General features: G+C 38.7%; 1 long non-coding RNA gene across 1 annotated transcript in view; it reads left to right on the top strand.

Moving 5' to 3' along the window:
• The window catches only part of LOC138756293 (uncharacterized), a 61441-nt gene extending 35245 nt beyond the window's left edge, over positions 1 to 26196 (top strand). The window contains exons 3-4 of the long non-coding RNA XR_011352957.1: positions 23441 to 23530; positions 25959 to 26196. This is a non-coding gene — a long non-coding RNA (uncharacterized lncRNA). The remainder of the gene's footprint in view (positions 1 to 23440; positions 23531 to 25958) is intronic.
• Positions 26197 to 26445: the final 249 nt, after the last annotated feature.

Below are 26445 nucleotides of genomic sequence, written 5' to 3'. Positions count from 1 at the left end.
GGCATTGTGCCTTTAAATTATGTCATCCAAGGGCAAACAGCTCAGTTAATCGAGTTTGATGTCAGGTCCTCAGCTTGAAGCGATGGGGTACAAAGAGTGCTGTGTTGTAATCAGGAACTTTATTTAATCAGGGGGAGATAACTGACAGTTGGCACCTCCTGTTGCTGAGAAACCCACATCACAGGGTGTCACTTCATTCCTGCTGCAGGAAGATTCAGGAGTAGTTAGAGAAAGTAAAGGAATGACTCATTATTCTGATGAACAGGTTAAAGTGACCCCACACCCCTTAGTCTTTTTAGCGCTGCTGAAATGTCATGACCGTTTTACAGTGACCTTGCACCTTTTGAGTTGATGGTGTATCAACTAACTTATTCAATGATAGCCACTCCCAAGGGAACATGACATGATGCAATGCCACACAGTCCTTTCTCTCCAGAGGCCAGGGTTCAAACATAATTCTGCTAGCTGAGATGAGGTTTCCTCTCTGTCAGGGCCTGTAATGGCTGATACCTGCTCCCGTGGGGGCCAAGTATGGCACAATTCATCGACTAATTCAGTACAAATTCCGGCTTTAAACCTCAGGCTAAACTCCATCTGTAAAGCTGTTTGCGTTATTTCTGCAAAGAAATGTGCTCAGGAGAAATTTTCAATTACTTGCCCTTTTTTCAATACTCAATATTCACATGCAAAAGTATAATTTACTGGTGGAAGGATTATTTAGTTGTAAGTATGAATACTAAAAAAAAGATAACAATTTGGAGGGAGGTAAAATTCAAACTGATTTGTTCATTCAAATGTCACCAAAGAAGTAATTGTTTTCATTTTTTTTGGAGTAACGGTGAATATAATCAGACATGCTATATCAACAGACAATAAAGCTGTACAGTGACTGGACTAACAGTGTAGATAGCAATGCACAGTGCTTTGGATGTGCTCAAGGATTTGAGAACATTTGAGGATTAAATTAAATACAATTAATTTTAATTTCTGTCCTGCCCTGCCCTTCATATCTTTTAGTGTAAGACCACAAGACATTGGAGTAATGCTAGACTATTGGACCCATTAAGTCCTCTCTGCCAATCAGATCCTTACAACCCTATTCTCCTGCTTTCGCACCATAATCTTTGACACCCTCACTAATCAAATTTTGCTTTAAATATACCCAATGACTTGGCTTCCACAGCTGCTTTGTGGAAATGAATTCCACAAATTTACCATCCCCGGCAAAAGAAATTGCTCCACATCTCTGTTCTAAAGGGACATCCTTTTATTCTGAGGCTGTGCCCTTTGATCCAAGACTCTGCCACCACTGGAAATACCTTCTGCACATCTACTCTAACCAGCCTTTTCAGTACTTGGTATGTTAATGCATCGTATTCAAGTGATGTAGCCAGTGATTTAGAAGCTCTTGAAAAAACTCCTTTGGTTTTTGAACTCAATCCTCTCACCCTAATGCCAAAGATTCCACATCCTTTCTTAACATGTCCTGCTATCTTAAAAATCAGCTCGGAATTTCTGCACTATCTTTAAAATTGCTCTTCCATTTATAATCTGTAATATGATACTATCCCCCTATTTATTACATTGCTATGTCATAAACTATCCATGCTCCATTTTCTGGAATTTTACAGAACTCTTTCCACTTTTGAAGCTCGTTAAAATCCATTTTTTGTCAAAGCAAGTTGGAAATATTTAACACTGGCCCAAACTGATTGAAATTACAGTATATTGACCATATCAAATATATAGCATGGTTCTCTTATCTGTTCTTTCAATGACTTTCCTCCAATTTAAGAGAAAATGTTCCCAGGTACCCCATATCTTCTGGCCCTTCATTAAAGCAGGATCAATCATTCCAGTGTGCCTTCAATGGCTTGGCTTTCAATTTCTTTTTTCTTTCAAATTTTATTTAAAAGATTTTTTTAAAACAAACTACAATCAAATAACAGCAAGAACTTTTTAGATATATAAAGAAAGAAAAAACCCTCCCCACCCTCCCAACCCTTCAGCCAGTTCCCTTAAGGGGAGCCAAATACAAAAACAAAACAGAATATATAGAATATATCGAATATTTCAAAGTATTTTCAAATTCATATAGTCCAAATAAGAAGACCACATATTAACAAAGAAGGAATAAATATCATGCAAGTTACATGTAATTTTTTCCAATGGAATACAAGCTCTTAATTCATTATGCCATCGTGCTATATTAATCTCCACATTATCTTTTCAAGTACTAGCTACATATTTTCGTGCTACAGATAACGCTAAACGTACAAATGCAATTTGAAATTTATCCAACCCCAATCCCTTCAAAGAAACCAGATAGCCCAACAAAAAAAATAAATGGGTCTAATGGTAATTTAATCTTAAATAATTTTTCCAAGACCAATCTAATTCCATCCCAAAATGGTTGTACTTTAACACAAGACCAAACAGCATGTAAAAAAGTTCCAGTACATAGTTCACATTGAAGCCAAGAGTCCAAATTACTAAACCCATATTTTTTTCAATTTCTCTGGAGTCAAATATAACTGATGTAAAAAATTATAATTAACCATTCCATATCTTACATTTGTCAATTTAGTTACATTGTCGTGACATATAACCTCCCAATTGTCTTCAGGAAAAATATAAGTTAAATCACTTTCCCATTTCTCCCATTCCGGTTTATCCATACTATCTTGTACCAATTGATACATATCTGAAATATAACCTTTCTTTGGTATAGAGGAAATCAAAGACTCAAATTTCATCAACATAGGTAAATTCATCTCTTTACCATAATTCTCTTTTATCAAAGCTCTGAGCTGATGATACACGAATAAAGAATTTACAGATATATCAAATTTCTCCCTCAATTTATTAAAGGAAAGAAACTGTCTTCTTCAAAGCAATCCTGAACTATCTTTATACCCTTAGAATTCCATCTCTTTAAATGATTATTAAACATTGAAAAGGGAATAAGTTGATTCTGGTATTACGGAGTTTGAATTGATAATTTACCCTTCATCCCTAAAACCATATTTCTTTTGCCCCATATCTTTAACAAGTGCTTTAATACTGGCATATTACATTCCTGCAATAAATTCATATTCCATTTAAATATGAACTGATGTACCTCAACTTCAGAAATGCAAGCCATTTCCACCTTCGCTCAAATCGGAGGTTGGTGCATATCCATCAATCTACTAACAAATTTCAACTGAGCTGCTTCATAATAATTTTGAAAATGAGGTAATTGAAGACCACAAGGAAATTAGCACAAGTAGCTTTACATAAACTTACATATCTATGTAAGTTTATGTAAAGCTACTCGTGCTAATTTCCCCTTCCATAAAAATTCCTGTACCACGCTATTCAAATCCTGAAAGAAACTCTTGAAAGTAAACAAGGTATCAACTGAAACAAAAATTGGATTTGAGGAAAAATATTCATTTTAATACAATTTACTCGACCAATTAATGTTAACGGATCTTTCCATTTAATCAAATCCATTTTAATCCTTCTTAATAAAGGAACATAATTTAATTTATATAAAGATTAATAATCTGCATTTACTGTTACTCCCAAATATTTAATTCTATCTGACCATTTCAATTTTATATTATTTTTATATTCCGAATAATCTCCTTCCCCAACTGGTAATATTTCACTCTTATCCCAATTTACCTTATATCCAGATAACTCCCCAAATTTCAGCAAGCAATCTAGCAAATATTTCAAAGACTGCTCTGGTTCTGTCAAATAGACCAACACATCATCCACAAATAAATTAATCTTATATTCATCATCTGCAATTCTCATCCCTTTAATCTTACCATTCTGTCATATTGTCTGAGCTAGTGGTTCAATAGCTAATGCAGACAAGGCTGGTGATAATGGACAACCTTGTCGAGTTGACTGCATTAATTTAAATGGTAAAGAAGTTTGACCATTTGTCACCACCCTAGCAATTGGGTTTTTATATAAAGCTTTAACTCAACCAATAAAATAAGGGCCAAAATTAAATTTCTCTAACACCTTAAATAAAAAATTCCATTCAACCCTATCAAAAGCTTTTTCTGTATCCAGTGCAACAACCATTGGTTAGTTGGGTTGCTGTCTAGATGCATTGACCAATGAGATCAATCTAAGAATGTTATCAGATGCATTTCTATTCTTAATAAAACCTGCTTGATCTACATGTATCAACTGAGGTAAACATTTAGCAAGTTTATTCGCTAATACTTTCGCCATAATTTTATAATCTACATTTAGAAAAGAAATAGGCCTATACGAAGATACTTTCAATGGATCCCTATCTTTCTTTAAAATCACAGTAATTATAGCACTCAAACAAGATTCCGGCAACACCTAATCCTCAGTTATTTGCTGTAGAACATCTCCAAATGCTGAGGATAAATCTTCATAAAATACTTTATAAAATTCAGCTGGAAATCCATCATCCCCCGGTGACTTCCCATTTGGCATCTCTTGTATAGCTTCTTTAATCTTGAAATATGTAAATGGAGCTTTTAATTCCCTAACTTCCTCCTCTCCTAAAACAGGTAAATTTAATTTAGATAAATAAGAATCAACAGAACCAGCTTCCTGCTTTCCCTCAGAAGTATATAATTGTTGATAAAATGAGTAAAACTGTTCATTAATTTCCTGAGGTTTATAGGTAACTATTGCATTCTTTTTAACAGCATTAATAATTTGCGATGTCTGTTCTGTTTCTAATTGCCATGCTAACACCTTATGAGCCCACTCACCTAATTCATAATAACATTGCTTAGATCGACTAATTAAACACTCATACTGATAGGTTTGTAATGTATTATGATGTAGTTTCAATTTCGCTAAAGCTGCCTTTTTATCTTCTGTAACATTTTTCTGAAATTCCTTTTCCAACTCAGTAATTTGTTTCTCCAATTTTTGCTACATATTGTTTTTTTTTTAACTTTCGTAGTATTACTAATAATTTGCTCACGCAAATATGCTTTCAAAGTGTCCCATAATACAAAAGTACTATTTGCTGTATTAATATTCTCAGCCAGAAATAAAGCAATCTGTTCCTTAACAAAAGTAACAAATTCTGGTTTCTTTAATAGCATTGTATTAAGCTGCCGTCAATAAGAAAATTGTACCACTTCCGGACTTGCACAAGAGAGAAACAACATAGAATGATCTGATATGATCCAGCTTTTATATTCAGCTTGGAGTACTCTACCAATACCAAAAAATGTGCCAATACCAAAAAAAAATCTATTCTAGAAAATGAATCATGTCTAAATGAATGAAAGGAGAAATCTTTTTCTGAATGATTTACTCTCCTCCAAATATCAATTAAATTCAAATCTTTCATCAAGGCCCCTAATTGTATTGCTGTCTTTAATTTCCTTATACTTTTTGGAGACCTATCCAACAAAGGATCTAAAACACAGTTAAAATCTCCCCCAACCAAAATATTTTCCTTGGCCTGATTTAACAAGAAAAAAAGCCTCCAACATAAACCTTTCATTATCCACATTAGGTGCGTAGATATTTAACAAAGTCCATGATTCATCAAAAATTTTACAATTCAACCTCAAAACCCTGCCTGCATTACCTTCAAAGGATTCAAATTCGAACAGTAATTTCTTATGAATTAAGGTCACTACACCTCTCGCCTTGGAATTGAAAGAAGAAGAAAATACATGACCAACTCAATTTCATATGTTCTTTATCAGTCTGTAATGGAAGATTTAAACCATGTTTCTTACTTTTGCAGCCTTTGCTTCTGCAAGGCTGAGAACCTGCTTGTTTTTAGAATCAGCAGACATAAGTTAAATTCCACCGAGGGGCCAGAGATGCTGTTATCTGAAGAAAGGACATCTGTGTACCAAGAACATTTAATCTTCCTGCTTGTATTGGTCACAGACTGTCAGAAGCCTAGCCTTAATGCAAAATAAACCATTGTATTCAAAGTGATAAGCTGAAAATTATGTTATTCGTTAGAAGCTTAGCATGCTAGCTTGCTTGCTTATCTTTCTTGCTGTGCTGGGAATAAGTGCATGGGTAAGCAGTTTTTTGGTAATATAAGCCATGGTCCCGCTGCTGAAGTTTGAGAATCTCCGAGAGGTGGCAACATCTCTCAGCAAGAAGAAGAACTTCTGGAGTCCAGCCAACGTCCCGGTCAGGGGAAGTGGAGAAGATGCTACTGGCGCCCTGACAACCTACTACAAGTGTGCAGTTGTTGCCTCGCTTTGGCAGTTGGGACCAGTCCAAGTGTTGATAAGTATAGTTGGGAAGGGCTTGCATATTGTAGTGTGAAATCAGCTTTTGAATTTGCAATAAACATTTGTATAATCTGAACTGCTCTCGGTGTGTGTGTCTATTTTCTTTCGGTAGCTCAAACACTGTGACCAATCTAAAATGAACAAAGTGAGAGGTACAAGTTTACCCAAGACACAGTCAAATGTGTCTCTTGCAAAAAAGCAATATCGACTTTCATTTTTTTTAATATAAGCCAATACTCATTTACGCTTAATAGGATTATTCAATCCCTGGAGATTAAAAGTTGCAAAATTCAAGTCAAACATTTCAGTAAAAATTCTACGAGAAAATATTACTCCCCTTTCTAATTCCCTAAATATTCTAACCCCCCCCATATATAAAAATACCACAAAAATTAAAAAAAAAACTTCCCCTCAGTAAACAACTAAAAAGTAGTAACTCCCTAAAAATCTGGGTATGGTAAAACCCACTAGTGGCAGACGACTATCAGGTCTCAGTGTCATCCATCCCCCAATCAGACTTTTTTCACAAAGTATTTATTCAGACATATTCAACCCAAGGACTCCAATCCCAATGATTGTTCTGGGTCTTCAATATCAAGAAGACTTTGCGTCACTTCAACCTTCTTTCCATTCTTTCTGTATTTCCCATTCTTTCCATTCCCATTTCCATTTACCCTCCTTTTAGGTGACAATAATGGTGAACGACCATTTCCTCATAAATCTGGCAACAAATTAGCAAAAATTAATGCATCATGATCATTTTTTAAAAATTGAGACTGAAAATTTCCATGAAAAACTTTAAGTACAGCCGGGTAATGAAAAGCAAACTTGTAACCCTTTTGCCACAACACTTCTTTAGCTGAATTAAATTCTTGGTGCCTTCTAATAATTTCTTGACTCAAATCTGCATAGAAGAACACTCTGTTATTTTGAACCATCATTGGAGTCTGACTTTGCCGTGCCTTCTGCATTTCTCTATCTTGATATTTCAAACTGAATCAAAACTGCCCTCGGTGGTTGACCTGGAAACAGTTTTTTCTTCAATGCTCTATGTGCTCAATCCAACTCTAGACCATCTGAAAAAAATTCCTTGCCCAATATTTCAGGAATCCATTTCTTAAAAAACTTTAGTGGATCTGAATTTTCCATATCTTCTGGGAGAGCTACTATTTTTACATTATTTCTTCGACCTTGATTCCCTAATGAGTCAATCTTCTTCAGTAATTCCTTCTTCTGAATTCCCCCAATCCACGAAAGAATCCTCCACTTTTTCGATTTTTTCTCTATTCCGATCCACTTGGTTCTTACATTCAAAAAAAGTTTGTTCTATTTTTTAAAAATTATCCTGTACAGTGTCCACTGGTTTTATACATCTACTAACATCACTTTTAACTACAGTCATATCTTTCTTCATAGAGGTAATCTCTTCACACATATTGTTCATTTTAGTTTTCACTTCCATAAATCCTTGATTTATCTGAGTAGACATCTGCATTGACATGATTTCCATTTGATGAGCAATCCCTTCCAATAATGTAAACACAGAATCCAGTCCAGGTTCCATCACTTCCACTTGAGGCCTACCTTCTCTGGTCCCAGTCCCCATATATTCTTCCTGTGTTGATTCCAATAGCGCTGGGCTCTCCTCCTCTTTTGACACAATGGTTCCTCTTCCAGTGCGGCTGCGGGTCTGGATACCCGTCGACAGCATGCTGACCTCGTCTTTTGGGTTCCCCCACAGCCCACACCTTCTCTAGTAAATCTCAAACTGACGACGAACCGAGCATGCCCAGAAGAGTCACCGACTCTACACTGCGCACCCCTAGACCACCAGGCATTATTGCGAGCTTGCGCATCTGTCCCTGCTCGGCCAATCCGCCTGTGCAGCCGGGCTCATGGGGTCGCGAGTCAGGGCTGACCGAGCTTATCACAGATCTGGCGCCATCTTGCGGATGTGCGATCGGCACCGGTGTAATACTCAGACGAGCAGGGGTCCTTTCAGGCTTGGGAACTCCAGTCGATAACTCCATGGCTTCAACTTGGTAGGTAGGCCTCAATCCTTCAACACTTTTATAATGTAATTTCTTCTGTAACCGAGTTTTTGATTTCTTCACGTTTGTAGCCATTTCAATCCTCCACTATTCCAAAGTCTGTGAATACTATTTTTAACAACTTTTACAGGTGTTAAATCAGGTATTTATGTCTAACTGGGGAAAGGTGGAACTGCGCGTCTTCCCTCTATGCCATCATGCCACGCCCCCCACTTTCAATTTTGTAAACACATATATTGCATGATACTTCTTATCTTTTGAAACTTTACCATGAAGGGTCCACCTTCATCAACTGTCCCCACTTTTTCATAGAACAGGATAACAGAGCAACAGGCTCCTTGGTCCATGATATTTGCATCGAATACAATGCCAAATTAAACTAAATCTTTTGAGTCTATGATGATCTGTACTTTCCTATCCCTGCATATTCATTGATATTTAAAAGCCTCCTAAACATTACTATCCTTTCAGTTTCCACCACTCTTCCTAGCAGCCCATAGCAAACTTTTACCACTCTGTGCAAAATATTTGCTCTTGTACATCTCTTTTAAGCTTTCCTCCTCCACCTTAAATTTTATCAGAGATCTTTTCAAGTTCAAGTTTATTATCACCTGACTGTATATGACTGTACAACCTGATGAAACATAATTTCTCCAATCCATGGTACACACACATACACACATAATACACAGCCCATATTCATATTCAGTGTCTTCCATAATATTTGGGACAAAGACACTTTTTTTCTTTATTTGCCCCTGTGTTCCACAGTTGCAAATTTATAATTAAACAATTCACATGAAATTAAAGTGCACATTCCAGATTTTAATCAAGGTTATTTGTATACATTTTGGTTTGACCATGTAGAAATTACAGCATTTTTCGTACATAGTCCCCTCATTTCAGGGCACCATAATGTTTGGGACATTTGGCTTCACGGGTGTTTGTGTACTCAGGCATGTTTAATTGCTTCATTGGTGCAGGTATAAGAGAGCAAGGCTGTAATTGCCATTTTTCTACATGAGGAGCAGAGTTGTGCCAATGAAAATCAAATTAGCCATTATGAGACTGAAAAACAAGAATAAAACAGTAAGAGATATTGCCCAAACATTAGGATTACCAAAATCAACAGTTTAGAACATCATTAAGAAGACAGAACAAACTGGTGAACTGGTATTCCAAGAAAGACCTTCATTGATGATGACAGAAGGATTTTCATCATAATGTAGAACAATCCCCAAATGTATGTCTGACAGCTCAGAAACACTCTTCAGGAGGCAAGTGTGGATATGTCAATGACTACTGTCCGCAGAAGATTTCACGAACAGAAATATAGAGGCTATGCTGCAAGGTGGTAAAGGTGGCATGCTTTGCGTCTTGGGCAGTTCCTTTACTCCTCCATGTTTTGCTCTTGCTATCTCTCTGATACAGGTTAATCATGGTCTCATCTATCCAAAAGACCTTTATCTAAAATTTTGCACGCTCCTTCTTGGCAAACTGTAATCTGGCCATCCTTTCTGTGACTAACTAGTGGTTTGCATCTTTAACCAGGGAGCTTTAAAGGTTCCTCTAGAGGACAACACACAAAATGTATGTTACCTTTATGTGAGTCTGGGAAAGCAGGTCTTGGTCCTCATTAAAACCATATGCCGCTAATGACCTTAGTTTACTTTTTTTCTGAATTACTTCCTATCAAATTTACCTGCCAGACATTCCTGAGGTCCCTTTTATTACTATTCTGTCCTGCACACCTACTGTATCCCTCCAATTGTTTTGGGGATCAAATAGATGCTTGGAAATACCAATATCATGTTAACAACCTTTGTGAATCACTGATCTTGCATCTGTCCTCATGGGGAACCAGCAGTGGATATGTGCTTGATTCTGATGCATTCCTATCTCTAGACCCACATATCAGTGTTACTGTTTCACAGAAAACTCACAACTTGGAAGCAAAACTGTGTACCCTGACCTAAAGAAGATTCAGAAATCAACCATGTTCATCACATTAGTGTCACAATGACTGGAAATTTGTGTCACGGACAAAACCACTCATGTCTAAACATTTACCTTCACAAAAGATAGTGACATAAAGGTAATCCCGGATGTCCTGTTGGAGAGATTGTCACATAGGCATTTGTCTCCACAGAAGATGAGACCTATTCAATACAAGATTGTTATAGATGATCTGGTTTTAAAATAAATGTACCCTAAAGGATTCTTCTACTTCAACCAGCCTTCACCCAACCTCTCCGCAATTCCACCTTTTCCAGTTTTGGGTTCTAGCAAATTTAGTTTGTAGTATCTTTAGGTTTCAACTGATTGACAATGCTATACAAATGCAAGTAGTTGTTGGATTTGGGGCATATTTCGGTGGCATTGGCACTAGGTAACGGCAGTAAACCCCTAACTCCACAGTAATATAAGAAGATATTTATCACAGCCTTGGCAGGGCTCGATTAACCTGTACAAGTTCAATTAATTACTGTCAATAGCAATGTCATGTTTGGTTAAGAAAGCAATGCTTGAGAGCATTGGTTGATAGTACTGTATATATAGAATAATCGATAGAGAAGAGTGAGTTGTAATAGACTGGACCTGACAGTAAGGAATAAAGGTGAGCAAATTTTTGGCAGTTCATTGGTTGCAATGGTGATAGTGAGCACTGGAAGCAAGAGATTCCCAATGGTAGGCAGTACAAATAGTGTTGTGATTAGCGGAATGCTATTAAAGCACCAATGACCTGGGTGGAATCCAAAACTGTCTATAAGGAGTTTATACATCTCCCAGTGACCTGCATGGGTTTCCTCCAGGTGTTCTGGTTTCTTCCAAAAATGTACTGGGCTTGGAGGTTAATTGGTGTATTTGGGCAGCGAGGGGTTATTTTTAAAAAAATTAAAACCTCAAAATTTCTGATCCTAAATATGTTTTTGTAAATTGCTTTCTATTTGTTGTATAGAAAGATTCTGGAGCCAATTCTCATTTCCCTTCTTTTGTCCAAACACAGATGAATTTCTGTTTTAGATGGGTCCACTACTGACCCCTCAATGAGGACTTGTTTTTGTCATCATAATTTCCTCCTGAAGTCCACGATCATCTTGCTAACGTTGAGTGCAACATCATTAACCGTATAACCATATAACCATATAACTACTTACAGCACAGAACAGGCCAGTTCGGCCCTACTAGTCCATGCCGTAACATATTCCCACCCTCCTAGTCCCACTGACCAGCACCCGGTCCATACACCTCCTAGTCCCACTGACCAGCACCCGGTCCATACCCCTCCAGTCCTCTCCCCTCCATGTAACTATCCAGTCTATCCTTAAATGTAACCAATGATCCCGCCTCAACCACATCTGCCGGAAGCACATTGGTGTGACACCACTCAACTAGCTGACCTATCTTCCTCCTGTACACTTCCTCATTGCCATTTGTGATTTTGGTGACAATAATGGTATCATGGACAAATTTGCAGATAGCATTTGAATTCTGCCTAGCCACACAGCATGAGTGTAGAGTGAGTAGAGCAGTGGGCTAAGCATTCATCCTTGAGATGCACCTATGCTCACTTTCAGTGAGGAGGAGATGTTGTTTCCAATTTGTTCTGACTGTGGTCCTCTGATGAGGAAGTCAGAGATCATGTTGCAGAGGGGGGTATAGAGGCCCAAGGTTTGGAGCTTGATGACCAGCACTGAGGGAATAATGATGCTGAAGGCTGAACTATAGTCAATGAATGGCAGCCGTATGTATGAGTTGCTATTTTCCAGGTGATCCAGAGTTGAGTCGAAAGCCAGTGATATTGCTTTTGTGGTCTGGTGCACTGACCTCTCTCTGGCTGACAGGACCCCACCAACACTCATCAAACCACCATCTCTGAACTTATCACTTCTGGTCACCTCCCTGGCATGGCCTCCAACCATAAAGTTTCCTAATCCTGCAACACCCATTTTCACCTCCTACCCAGGATCCACAAATGCAATTGTTCCATCAGGTCCACATGGTCCTGCCCCGCTGAATTGGTCTCTGCTTACCTCAACTCTATTTGGTCCCCCCTGTCCACTCCCTCCCCACATACATCTGGGACACTTCACAACTTCCTGTTCCCTGAACTTAATCGTCTCCAATTTACCATGGACATCCAATCTCTATACACCTCCATCCTCCATACTGAAGACCTCAAAGTCCTTGTTTCTTTCTGGACAAAAGACCCACTAGTTCACCTCCATCACCACCCTCCTCTGGCTGGCAGAACTTGTCCTCACTCTCAATAATTTCTCCTTTGACTCATCTCACTTTCTCCAGGTCAAAGGGGTAGCCATGTGTACCTGCATGGGACCAGCTTTACCTGCCTTTTTTGTTGGCTACATGAAACAATCTATGCCACAAGCCTATACAGGCAAGGCCCCTCAACTCTTCCTCTGCTACATCTATGCTTCATGTACCCCTGATGAGCTTGCTGATGTCATCCACTTTACTGCTAACTTCTGCCCCAACCTCAAATTCACTGGTCAATCTCTGGCAACACCCTCCCTTTCCTTGATATTTCTGTCTCCATCTCAGGAGATAAACTCTTGACAGACATCTTCTACCCACCCACCAACTCCCATAGTTACCGCAACTACACATCTTTATACCCTGTCCACCTAAGGATTCCTTTCCATTCTCTCAATTCCTCTGTCTCCATTGCATCTGGACCCAGTACATGACTTCCATGCCAGATCATCAGAGATGTTCTCTTTCTTCAAACAATATGGCTTTCCCTTTAACACCATCAACTCAGCACTCACCCGTATATCCTCTCCCTTGGCTCACGCCACCCCCATGCAAAACAAGGACAGGATTTCTCTAGCCCTCATATACCACCCATCAGCCTCCATATCCAACACATCCTCCTCCTCCATGTCCGGCACTACTAAGTGATCCCACCATTAGACACATGTTCCCCTCTCCACCTTCTGCAGGGACTATGCTCTCCATGTCTCCCTTGTCCACTCCTCCCTCCCCACCAATCATCCCCTTGGTACCTATCTCTGTGTCCATAGGAGATGCTCCACTTGCGCCCACATCTCCTCCCTCACCATGATTCAGGGCCCCAAACTGTCCTTCCAAGTGAAGCAATGTTACACTTGTAAATCTGCAGGGGTCATCTACTGCATCCAATGCTCTCGTTGTGATCTCCCCTACATCAGAGAGGCTGAGAGATTGCTTAGTTGAGCACCTCATTTCTGTCCACTGCAATGGCCACTCATTTCAATTCTCCACCCCATTCCCTTGCTGACATGTCTGTCGATGGTCTCATGCACTGCCAGACTGAGACCACCCACAAATTGGAGGAACAATACCTCATCTTCAGACTGGTCACCCTCCAACCAGATGGCATTAATATTGATCTCTGGCTTTTGTTAAACACCCCACCCCCCACCACTTCTTCCCCTGTCACCTTTCCTAGCTATGACTCTCTACATTTTACCTGTCTCATTTTGCACAGATATAATCAACTCTCGACCCTCCCATTATCATATGCAATTAATACCTTTTGTTGTTCTGGATTCCTCTCCCAGCATTGAATGTATTCTGAGAATTCCTTTTTTTTTGCTTATTTTGCTTACTCATTGAAGAAGGGCTCAGGCCCGAAATGTCGACAATATAGCTTTGTCTGGTATGGATGCTGAAAGACCAGCCAAGATCCTCCAACATTTTGATCACAACATCTGCAACCAATTGTTTCTGTAATTAACAATGGTTGATGAGTGGTGCAACCAGTGACATTGTGTCTGCTGTGGAGCGATTGTGGAAGTAGGTGAAATGCAGTGAGTCCAGTCCTTTACTAAGGTATGTGTAATTTTGGCCATGACCAACCTCTCAAAGCATTTCATCACTCTGGGCGATAGTCATTGAGGCAGCTCACTCTGTATTTCTTGGGCACCAGGATGATCCTGCCCTTTTGAAACAGTTGGGAGCCTCTGACTGCTGCAGTGAGAGATTGAAAATATCTGTGAACACTTAGGTTGGCACAGATTTTCAGTACCTTGCCTGGTGCACCATCAGAGCCTGATGCCTTACAAGGGTTCATCCTCTTGAATGACGTTCTGACATCAGCCTCAGAGACAGATATCACACGGTCCTCAGCCTTTGTAGGGATCCTCATAGACACGGCTGCATTCTCCTTCTCAAAGCGGGCATGGAAGATGGAGTTTACCACCATCTATGGTGATTGCCATAGGCTGTAATGGCCCACACTCCCTGCCATAGCTGGCATGTACCTGTCTCTGTTTCTAGCTTCCTCTGGAATTGCTGCTTTGCTGCTGAGATAGCCTTCCACAGGTCATTGCTGGACTTCTTGTGGAGATCTGGATTACTAGCCTTAAAGGCCCTTGATCTCGCTCTCAGCAGGTTATGAATCTTCTGATTTATCCAAGGATTCTATTGGGGAACACCTGGCATGTGTGCATCAGCACACGCTCACCCACACAGGTGTTGATGAAGTCAGTGACACACGTTGCATATTCATTCAGATCTAGGGATGAATCCTTGAATATGTTCCAGTCCACTGATACAAAGCAATCTTGCAGGTGCTCCTCCACCTCCCTCGATCATACTTTTGCTGTCTTCATCGCTAGTGCTGTAGTCCTCAGTCTCTGTTTGTATGCCAGGAGTAGAAATAAAGCCAAGTGATCAGAATTGTCTAAGTGTAGTCATGGTATGGCTTGGTAGGTGTCCTTCTTGGTGGTGTTGCAGTGGTCGAGTGTGTGGCTCCTCTAGTCTCACAGGTAATGTGTTGGGTGGTAATTTGTTAGAGACTTCATCAGGTTGGACTGATGGAAGTCCCCTACAATGATCGGGAAGGCATCAGGACGTGGTGTCTTGTGGATGCTAATTACAATGTTCAGTCCCTCCAGTGCTAACATGATGTTAGCCTGTGATGGAATGTACACTGCTACCATGATTATGGCCATAAATTCCATCGACAAATAGAATGGGCACCACTTGATCCCAGGTCAGGGGATCAGGACTGGGACATAACCATCACATTTGTGCACCACAATGAATTGATGATGATGCAAATACCGCCTCCCTGTTTTTTTCCTGATGCCGGTCTAACAGTCTAAATATATCATGCATTTCCACCTTTTGCTCCAAAAAGTTTTTCTTGCTCAAGGAGGTTTTTGTTTGTATAAAAAAGAAGGAATTGTTTCTGTAATTAACAATGGTTGATGAGTGGTGCTTTATATTCTACAGGTACTATAACTGTCTTGGTACTATAACTAAGATGTCAAATAACCACTTGCATTTAGGTAGCTAAAAAGAGGACTCTGTGGATATAGTATGATGCCTAATAATTGATTAAATTGTATAATTTATTATTAGTGATAGCCTCTAATTCACAAGGTGTGAGTGCTACTGTGCAAATAATTCTGATGCAAAGTCCACAGACTCTACAGCAGGCTTTAATTAGCTTAAACTTGTACACACCATGACTCAGTATACTCCTGGCTCCACATGTCTGACTGTTCCCAAAGGGACCGGCTGGAGTCTTTATATGGTCTGGTGATTGACAGCCAGCAGGAGAGGCCAGACTCCCAGGTTGCATACCTGCAGGTACAGTGGTTGCCCCCTGCAGTAGGCTAGTAGGAGTGCGGCCAGTGTAGTGGTTGTATCACCACACGAGGTTTAAGCAGTAAAATGCTTTACATTAACAATAATTCCAATTCTCCGAACCTTTGGAGTCTGATTTCAATGTGGAGCATCCTTTTGTTTTTTTTTAAATTTTTTTTTGTTTTTCACACTGTGAACCATATCAATCAAAATACATACAAACATTTCCCTCTTAAATATACACAGTGGCATTTTCTCCCCTTTTTTCCCCCCTACCTTCCTTCCCCACTTCCCACCCCATCCAAACCCATTTAACGTTCACCATATACAATACAATAAAACCATTAAACAATGTCATCACACAATGAAAATAAACAAGAAAATTGTTCTACTTTTGCACACTGTAATCCAGTGTCTTCTTATCATTTTATCATTTTAGGGGGTGGAGGTCCAAGGCAAGCCCGCTCTGTTGTGTTCCATGTATGGTTCCCAAACTTGTTCAAATAATGTGACTTTATTTTTTAAATTATATGTTATTTTTTCCAATGGAATACATTTATTCATTTCTATATACCATTGCTGTACTCTCAGGCTCTCTTCTGATTTCCAAGTTGACATTATACAGTTTTTTGCTACAGCTAAGGCTATCATAATAAATCTTTTTTGCGCTTCATCCAGTTTGAGGCCTAATTCTTTACTTCTTATATTACTTAGAGAAAGATCTCTGGATTTTTTGGTATGTTGCTTTTTGTGATTTTATTTAATATCTGATTTAGATCTTCCCAAAACTTTTTCACTTTCTCACATGCCCAAATTGCATGTACTGTTGTTCCCATTTCCTTCTTACAGCGAAAACATCTATGTGATAATGTTGGATCCCATTTATTTAACTTTTGGGGCGTGATAAATAACCTGTGTAACCAATTATATTGTATCATCCGTAACCTTGTGTTTATTATATTCTTCATAGTTCCGGAGCATAACTTTTCCCATATTTCATTTTTTATCTTTATGTTTAAATCTTTTTCCCACTTTTGTTTGGGTTTATAGCTTATTTCATCATTTTCGTTCACTTGCAGCTTGATGTACATGTTCATTATAAATCTTTTAATTATCATTGTGTCTGTAATCACATATTCAAAGCTGTTTCCTTCTGGTAATCTCAGTCTGCTTCCAAATTTGTCCTTTGAATAGGCTTTCAGTTGATGGTATGCAAACATTGTACCTTGAGTTATTCCATATTTGTACTTCATTTGTTCAAATGTTAATAAATTATTTCCCAAAAAACAATTTTCTATTCTTTTAATTCCTTTTCTCTCCAGGAAAGGTTATCTATTGTGAAAGGGATTAGTTGATTTTGCATCAATAATCATTTTGGTAGTTGGTAATTTGTTTTTTTTTCCTTTCTACATGAATCTTCTTCCATACGTTGAGTAAATTCTGCAGTACTGGTGAGCTTTTATATTGCACCAGTTTTTCATCCCACTTATAAAGTATATGTTCTGGTACCTTCTCCCCTATTTTATCTATCTCTATTTTGGTCCAATCTGGTTTTTCCCTTGTCTGATAAAAATCTGATAGATACCTTAATTGTGCTGCTCTATAATAATTTTTAAAGTTTGGTAGTTGCAAATCACCTTGTTTGTACCACTCTGTTAATTTATCTAGTGCTATCCTCTGTTTCCACCCCCCTCCCCTTTCCATAAGAATTTCCTTATTATTCTCTTTAGTTCATTGAAGAATTTCTCTGTTAAGGGAATTGGTAACGATTGAAATAGGTATTGTTTCCTTGGGAAGACATTCATTTTAATGCAATTTTAATGCAATGTTAGTGGCAATTCTTTCCAATGTTCTAAGTCATCTTGTAATTTCTTCATTAATGGCTGATAATTTAATTTATATAGGTGGCCTAAATTATTATCTAATCTAATACCTAGGTATCGGATTGCTTGTGTTTGCCACTTAAATGGTGATTCTTTTTTAAACTCTGTGTAATCCGCATTATTCATTGGCATCACTTCACTTTTATTTATGTTGATCTTGTACCCCGATATCTCTCCATATTACTTCAATTTCTTATGTAATTCTTTTATTGATATTTCTGGTTCTGTTAAGTATATTGTGATGTCATCTGCAAATAAACTGATTTTATACTTCTTCTCCTTTATTTTTATCCCTTTTATTTTATTTTCTGTTCTTATCAGTTCTGCCAATGATTTTATTGCTAAAGCGAACTGTGAGGGAGATAGTGAATATCCCTGCCTAGTTGACCTACTTAATTTAAATTGGTTCAATACATATCCATTTATTGTCACCTTCGCCAATGGTCCCTTATATAATGCTTAATCCAATTCATATATTTTTCTGGTAGATTAAACCTCTAATACTTTGAATAAATATTTCCATTCTACCCTGTCAAAGGCTTTTTCTGCATCTAAAGCAACAGCCACTGTTGGTGTCTTATTTCCTTGAACTGCATGGATTAAATTAATGAACTTAAAGACATTATCCGCTTTGTCTTTTCTTAATACATCCAGTTTAACTTTGTTTTACTATTTTTGCTACACAGTTGGCCAATCTGTTTGCTAACAGTTTTGCTATTATCTTATAGTCTGAATTAAGTAGAGATATTGGTCTATATGATGCAGGTGTTAGTGGATCCTTCCCCATCTTTGGTATTACTGTAATTATTGCTGTTTTATATGAATCTGGCAAGTTTTGTGTTTCTTCTTTCTGGTTCATTACTTCCAGGAGAGGAGGAATTAATAACTCTTTAAATGTTTTATAGAATTCTATTGGGAATCCATCTTCTCCAGGTGTTTTATTGTTCGCCAGCTTTTTTAATATATCCTGTATTTCCTCTATTTCAAATGGTTTTATCAATTTGTTTTGCTCCTCTTGCAATTTTGGTCATTCAATTTTAGCTAAAAACTCACCTATTTTGTTTTCTTTCCCCTCGTTCTCAGTTTGGTATAATTGTTCATAGAATTCTTTAAAGTTTTCATTAATCTCTGTTGGGTTATATGTAATTTGTTTGTCCTTTTTCCTTGATGCCAACAAGTTTTTTTTTAGCTTGTTCTGTTTTAAGTTGCCAGGCTAATATTTTGTGCATTTTTTCTCCAAGCTCATAATACTTCTGCTTTATTTTCATCATGTTCTTCTCTACCTTATACGTTTGTAGTGTTTCGAATTTTATTTTTTGTCCACCAATTCTCTTTTTTTTTGTTGTATCTTCCCTTGTTGCTAGTTATTTTTCTGTACTTACTATTTCCCTTTCCAACTGTTCTATTTCCCGATTGTAGTCCTTTTTCATCTTAGTTACATAACTTATTATCTGACCTCTAATAAAGGCTTTCATTGCATCCCATAATATAAATTTGTCTTTCACTGATTCTGTATTTATTTCAAAGTACATTTTAATTTGGCATTCAATAAATTCTCTAAATTCCTGTCTTTTATGTAGCATGGAGTTTAATCTCCATCTAGATGTTCTTGGTGGGATGTCCTCCAGTTCTATTGCTAATAACAGGGGTGAATGATCAGATAGCAATCTAGCTTTATATTCCATTTTTATAACTCTCCCTTGAATATGGGCTGACAACAGGAACATGTCAATCCTTGAGTATGCTTTATGTCTACTCGAATAATATGAGTATTCCTTCTCCCTTGGATGCTGCCTCCTCCATATATCCATAACTTTCATTTCCTGCATTGATTTAACCATAAATTTGGCCACTTTATTCTTTTTGCTAGACTTTTGCCCAGTTTTATCTAACTTTGGGTCCAAATTAAGGTTAAAATCCCCTCCTATCAATATATTCCCCTGCATATCTACAATCTTCAAAAAAATATCTTGCATAACCGTTTGATCCTCTTCATTAGGTGCATATATATTGACCAAATTCCAGAATTCTGAATATATCTGACACTTTATCATTATATACCTCCCTGCAGGATCTATTATTTCCTCCTCTATTTTGATTGGTACATTTTTATTGATTAATATAGCTACACCTCTGGCTTTTGAATTATATGATGCTGCCATTACGTGCCCTACCCAGTCTCTCCTTAATTTATTATGTTCCACTTCACTTAGATGCGTTTCCTGCACAAATGCTATATCTATTTTTTTCTTTTTTCAGTAAATTTAATAGCCTCTTCCTTTTAATTTGGTTATGTATTCCATTAATATTTATAGTCATATAGTTCAACATGGCCATCTCATACTTTATTTATACCTCATTTCTGCTTCCTCACCACCAACTTTCCCCTTTTCCCATTTTCATCTCTCAGTTTTCCCTTTTTGAACTCAATGTATGACAACACTTCTATAACATAAAATATTTCAACAACTCCCACATCTAAAATTCCTTTAACCCAAGTGTCCCCCCCCCCCCATCTCTGAGTTGCCCCTTGTCCCTTGGAGGGCAACCACAACTCCCCATTCCATTTGAATTGCGAACCCGCTCGCAAGTGTCCACTGATTTTGCAGTGACTGTTATTCTCTCCCACCCAACTTCCTCCAGAAAAGACTTTCATTTCTACAGCCATTTCTCATTCTTCCACATTTTCTAATCTTTTCCCTATTTCTGTCATGACCAGCTTTATTCTACTCACTTTTTCTTCTGTACTTTTTTTTATTTTCATTTCACTAAATTCTAATGTCAACCATTCTTTTAATGCTTTCATTTGTTCTTGAAATTTTAAAAAATCTATATACTGTCCTTCTATTTTACTTTCTATTCCTCTGTGCAAACTTGGTCTTCTTCTTCTTCTTCTTCTTCTGTGTCTGCACCTGTGTTTGTGTCTTCTACTTCTCTTCCTTGTATCTGTGTCTCTTCTGACTTTCTTGTTGAGCTGCTTGCCTCAGTTTGCTGGGTGTTTTTTTGCATAGCTTCTTGCTGTTGGTCCTCTTCTTCTGGGCTAGTTATCTGTTGGGCTTCCTGTTGCTGTTTTTCTTTCCTATCACTCCCTTTTCTGTCACTTTCCTCTTCTTCCAGCTGAGAGCCCTGCTGTCGGGCACCTCTCAGCTGGTTGCGCTGTGTAAGTTCACCCCTCTGCTGGGCCCCCCTCCCGTTGGTGTTTTCTTTTTTCTTAGTGTGTGCATTGCACACTTCTGTTTGGCTCAGTGAGCCATTTTTGCAGTCCCGCGGTCGGGAGGTCGTGACTCTGCGGGGTCGCCACTAACCTCGGGGAGCAGGCCCCTCTGTCCATGACAGCTCCCTGCCTCTTCATGCAGGTAAGGCCTTCTCCTTTCTCTTCCGGCGTCTTTTCTTCCCGTTGTTTTTGCTTTTTCCTTCTTGGGTGCCATTTTCTTTCTTTTCTCCACACCTTTACCTTTTATTTGTTGTGTTTTGTGTTTCTTGAACTTTGTGTTTTCTTTACTTTATTTCTTCTTTTCTGGAGAGGGCTGGTATTCTCCTACCGGCCACTACTCCATCACGTGACTCCTCCCAGCATCCTTTTGTATTCAAGCATCAGATGGACAAACAGAAGTGGTTTGAGGGGGTAGAGATTTAATTGCAGGTTTGTGCAGAAGTGTTTACACACTTGTATTAAATTTATGATCCATTAAACACAAGCCCAAGGAGTGACCACAATAATAGGGATCTATCTGAACTGATGAATCTGATACTGAAGGAACATGAGTCTATGGACAACACCACATCTAATTAGCACCACTGCTGCTAGTAGCATTCTGGTGAACACTGTGCCCAGTTAACATCACTGTTGTTAACCTCCACTTTTGGTTACCACCTCTCTCAATTGACAACATTTCCCATTTAGCACAACTGACACATAGTTCTGTTGCCAGTTAACCTCACTGTCATTTAGCATTTGATTTGATTTGTTTTTAAATTCGATTTGCCCATTAAATTAAAATGATTTCATTGCCATGATTCATTGCAACTTTGTGATTTTATGTGAATTCTTAAATCCGATGCAATGTCTGGATAGCATGTAAAGTTAAGCTTTGGCACTGTTTCTCTGTACATAATAAACAATAAACAAACTCATGGCCACCCATTTAATATCTGTGCCACTCTCTTTTGGAAGTACCCAATAAATGAACATTTGCAAGAATTAAAGAACATGATCAAAATTCAACAAACCAAACACTAAAGTCAAGAGTGACTATGCCAGTGTGAATTTCCTTTCCTGAGAATGGAGATATCATGTTAATAATGAAAGTCATGTCACCTAACAAGGGACTCTGATGCCATTTACCTGCTTGCTTACACAAACACACTGTTTGGTAAAATTTGGCAGTATGGTAGCAGACACCAGGAGAATCCTTCACCCTTGCAGGGCCAGAATAAGCTGGTTTACTATTCTAGATTCCACAAGATAAAGGTAGGATGCTAGTACCTGTGACTTCAATCTCAACCTCCCATCTCCTGCCAACGGAGTCGAAATGTCAGCCAATAGGCTGTCCTTGAATACTCAACTGACAGTCTCTTTCTGAATATGTCACAGAGGTTCCACCTCTCCATACACCTGACCTTGATGAAATGTTTTGGTCAAACCAGTCAGCTGCATTTCAGTTAAAACTACCCCCTCCAGGTAACAGCTAAGGCTCTCATTTGGTCGTACATTTGCCTCTGAGAAGTTGGTCATGGGTTCGTCCCATTTACTTTAAGACAGTAGCCCTCTCTGAATCAGGGCCCTTAAATTTTCCTCAGTCTGTTGTCTCCCCCTCCTCCCCCATCCCAACAAACATGTGGTTTGTGCAGAAAGTGGTGCCAAGGTAAAAGGTCAGCCATGTTCACATTGAATAGGAGAGTGGTTGACAAGGGAATACTGCTGCAAGTTTGACAACTGAAAAGAGAGCATTACCTTCTGAGAAGAGATTGGAAATTTAGAAGGGTAAAAGGTGATCTTGAAGACACATTTAAAATTATGAAATGAATAGATGCAGGGAGGTGGTTTGCACTGGGGAAATGATGCTTAGACGAGGGCAGGTAAACTCAAGAAGCAGGGGAGTTGATTTAAAACAGAGGTGAAGTGCTTCTCCCAGAATTCTCTGCTCAAGAAAGCAGTAGAGGCAGCTTTGGTAACTATATCTAGGTCACTGATTGAGTTTTGAATAATAGGGGAATTAACGGGTATGTGGAATATGGGGGAAGGTTGATTTGAGTCCATGGCCAGATCACCCATGATCGAATTGAGTGGCAGAGCAGACTTGACTGGCCAAATAGCCAACTTTTTCTCCTGATTCTTATGTCCTTAATATCAAATGTTCTTTACAAACCTATCCCCCACTTAGTTACACAGCAAATTCCCTAATCTGCATCTTCCATTGATTTGCTTATTCAGCACCTCCACAAAAAAAAGGTGATGTCCAACAACGGACTAACACCTCAGCCCAGGAACATGTAAAAGTTTCACTCTAAATTTAAAATTTCAAGTAGATTTTCAAACAACCTGGTCTTGTTATTGGCATTATAAATCCAGACTAAATGTTCGGTTTTCACTGCAAGATGTATATTGAACTAATTTTACTTCTTCTCTTTCTATTGTTCTTAGGCAATCTCTTGGGGTCAAAGACCTCCGACTTCCATGCCAGTTCTGTGAGTTCTGAGGTGATCAATGTGGGAATGGAAAACTCTCCCAAAGGTAGGGCAGGAAGAGGGTGATGGAGTAGGTGAGTGGGGCAATGGACACCTTCCACCACTTATGCAGGGTGTCTGGATGCTCCTGCAAGGAGGCTTTGAGAAAATCTTCGCTGTTTCGGTTGTCTCCCTTGTCATCTATTCCCCTAACTGAGTTCATCAAAGTGTGTTTATTTGGAATCTGTCATTGAGGCAGTGAGTGATATTTCCTCTTCTGTAGAGATTGGAATGCTTCCCTTTGAGAAGGCACTGATGTTGGCATGACCATATAACCATATAACAATTACAGCACGGAAACAGGCCAATTTGACCCTTCTAGTCCACACTGATCCAGGTACCCTCCTCTAATCCCATCTACCAGCACCCTGCCCATATCCTTCCATTCCCGTCCCATCCATATACTCATCCAAATCTTTCTTAAATGACAAAATTGACCCTGCCTTCACCACCTTTCCCGAAAGCCCATTCCACACAGTAATCACTCTCTGAATAAAGAAATTCCCCCTCATGTTACTCCTAAACCTTTGCCCGTCAACTCTCAACCCATGACCTCTTCTATCCATCTCTCCTACTCTCAATGGGAAAAGCCTTTCCACATCAACTCTATCAATCCCCCTCATTATCTTAAACATCTCTATCAAATCCCCTCTCAGCCTTCTATGTTCCAAGGAATAAAGATCTAATTTGCTCATTCTTTCCTTGTATTCCAGATGCTAAAACCCAGGCAACATTTTTGTAAATCTTCTCTGCACTCTTCCTATCTTGTTAATATCCTTCCTATAAATCGATGACCAGAACTGCGCACATTACTCTAAATTTGGTCGCACCAATGCCTTGTACAGTTTCATCATTACTTCCCAACTCCTATATTCTATGCACTGATTTATATAGGCAAGCATACTAAAGGCCTTCTTCACCACCCTATCCACATGCGCTCCTACCTTCAGGGAACAATGCATCATTATTTCTAGATCTTTCTGCTCCACTTCATTCTTCAATGCCTTCCCATTTACCACATATGTCTTGCTTTGATTATTCTTTCCAAAATGAAGCACCTCACACTTATCAGCCATCTTTCTGCCCGCTCCTCTAAGTAGTTTAAATCCCTCTGCAATCTTTGAAAACCCTCTTCATCATCCACAATTCCCCCTATTTTAGTTTCATCTGCATATTTACTAATCCAATTTACTGCCCCATCCTCCAGATCATTAATATATATGGCAAACAACAATGGTCCCAATAGCAAACCCTGAGGTACACCGCTTGTCACGGGCCTCTATCCTGACAAACAATTATCTACTACTACTCTATGGCACCTTCCTTCCAGCCACTGTTGAATCCATTTGACTGTCTCCAAATTAATACCCAAGGACTTAGCCTTCCTAACTAACCTCCCATGTGGAATCTTATCAAAGGCCTTACTGAGGTCCATATAAACAACATCCACTGCTCTTCCCTCATCAACATTCCTAGTCACCTCTTCAAAAAATTCAACAAGATTGGTCAAACACGACCTTCCACGCACAAATCTGTGTTGAGTGTCCCTGATCAGACCCTGTCCCTCCATATACTTATATATACTATTTCTAAGAATGCTTCCCATCAATTTACCGACCACAGACATCAAACTTACAGGGTGATAATTGCTAGACTTTCTCTTAGAACCCTTTTTAAACAAAGCAACCACATGCGCAACATATCAACCCTCCGGCACTATACCCGTCTCTAATGACATTTGAAAAATCACTGCCAAAGCCTCCGCTATTTCTTCACTAACTTCTCTCAAGGTCCTGGGGAAAATCCTGTCAGGACCTAGAGACTTCCTGTAAATTTGGAGGATTTTTCTGAAACAGCGTAGGTTGTAGTTTTCCAATGGCTTGCATGCTCTGCCATAGGTGGTCCAGTTCTGAGAAGTATATAGGATATAGATCACATTTTCATTAGAAATCATGAGCTTTGTGCCAGGACTGTGGTTTGGGTTTTCAAATATTGACAAACTATCCTTATAGCAGAGAATTTTTCATTGATGTTCACCTTCATCGAGTAATGGTTTCCAAAGATATGAAAAGTGGTCCTCACTTTCCAGGTTATCCCCCTGAGCGATTATTACTGGTGGTCTAGTTTAGTAGGGCAGATTTATGCAGGATCTTTCCCTTGAGGATGTTGCATGTAATGTCAGTCCTCTTGTATGCTACAGTTAAAGTGGCAACAATGACCCTATGACATTATATCATAGAAAGCACAGAAGTTATCCCTGGTGGTCAGGTTAATAAGCTTTCCGCAGTCAACCTCAGAAAAGATAAAATTACCTGATTGTTGTCTGTTCGTGGAAGCTTTCTGCATAAAAATTGGCTGCTGCTTTTGCTAAAACTATACAAAAAATGTATTTCATTGGCTATAAAAAAAACTTTGGTGCATTTTGTTTCTTTCAGGAGTAGTTAAGCAGTAACAGGCTAAAACAGACATGTTACCAAGCATCTATAACATTAAGGAGCATCTATAACATTAAGGAGTTCTCAACGTTCGCTCAATTCAAGGTGATGCACTCCAGACTTGTACTGGAGTACAAGTATAGAAAATTGTGTGTGGTTAGCTCAGGACAATGTGATACGACTGGCATTATTTTACTTGATGTAATTGAAAAGAGTCATTAAATACCGAGCCTGTTAAAAAAAACCAGCTTCCATCAAATAAGTAAAGGCTTCCCAGGGAAACTTTCAACATAATTGCTTTTCCAAAACATTAATTCTTCTTCTTTGCAACAATTGTATGAGGATAGAAACCCTATAGTAATCATGTGCTTAAATGATTTTATATAATTTATAGGAGTACAAGTCTGAAAGATTCATTCTAATCATTTAGCATAAAAGAAAATCTACATTCTTGAACTGCAGAAACGAGTATCCGACTTGATTTTTA

This window comes from Narcine bancroftii, chromosome 3, assembly GCF_036971445.1.
Source record: "Narcine bancroftii isolate sNarBan1 chromosome 3, sNarBan1.hap1, whole genome shotgun sequence".
Classification (NCBI taxonomy): Eukaryota; Metazoa; Chordata; class Chondrichthyes; order Torpediniformes; family Narcinidae; genus Narcine; species Narcine bancroftii.
The sequence above is the reverse complement of the archived record's forward strand: the minus strand, read 5'-3'. Positions and strand labels throughout refer to the sequence as shown.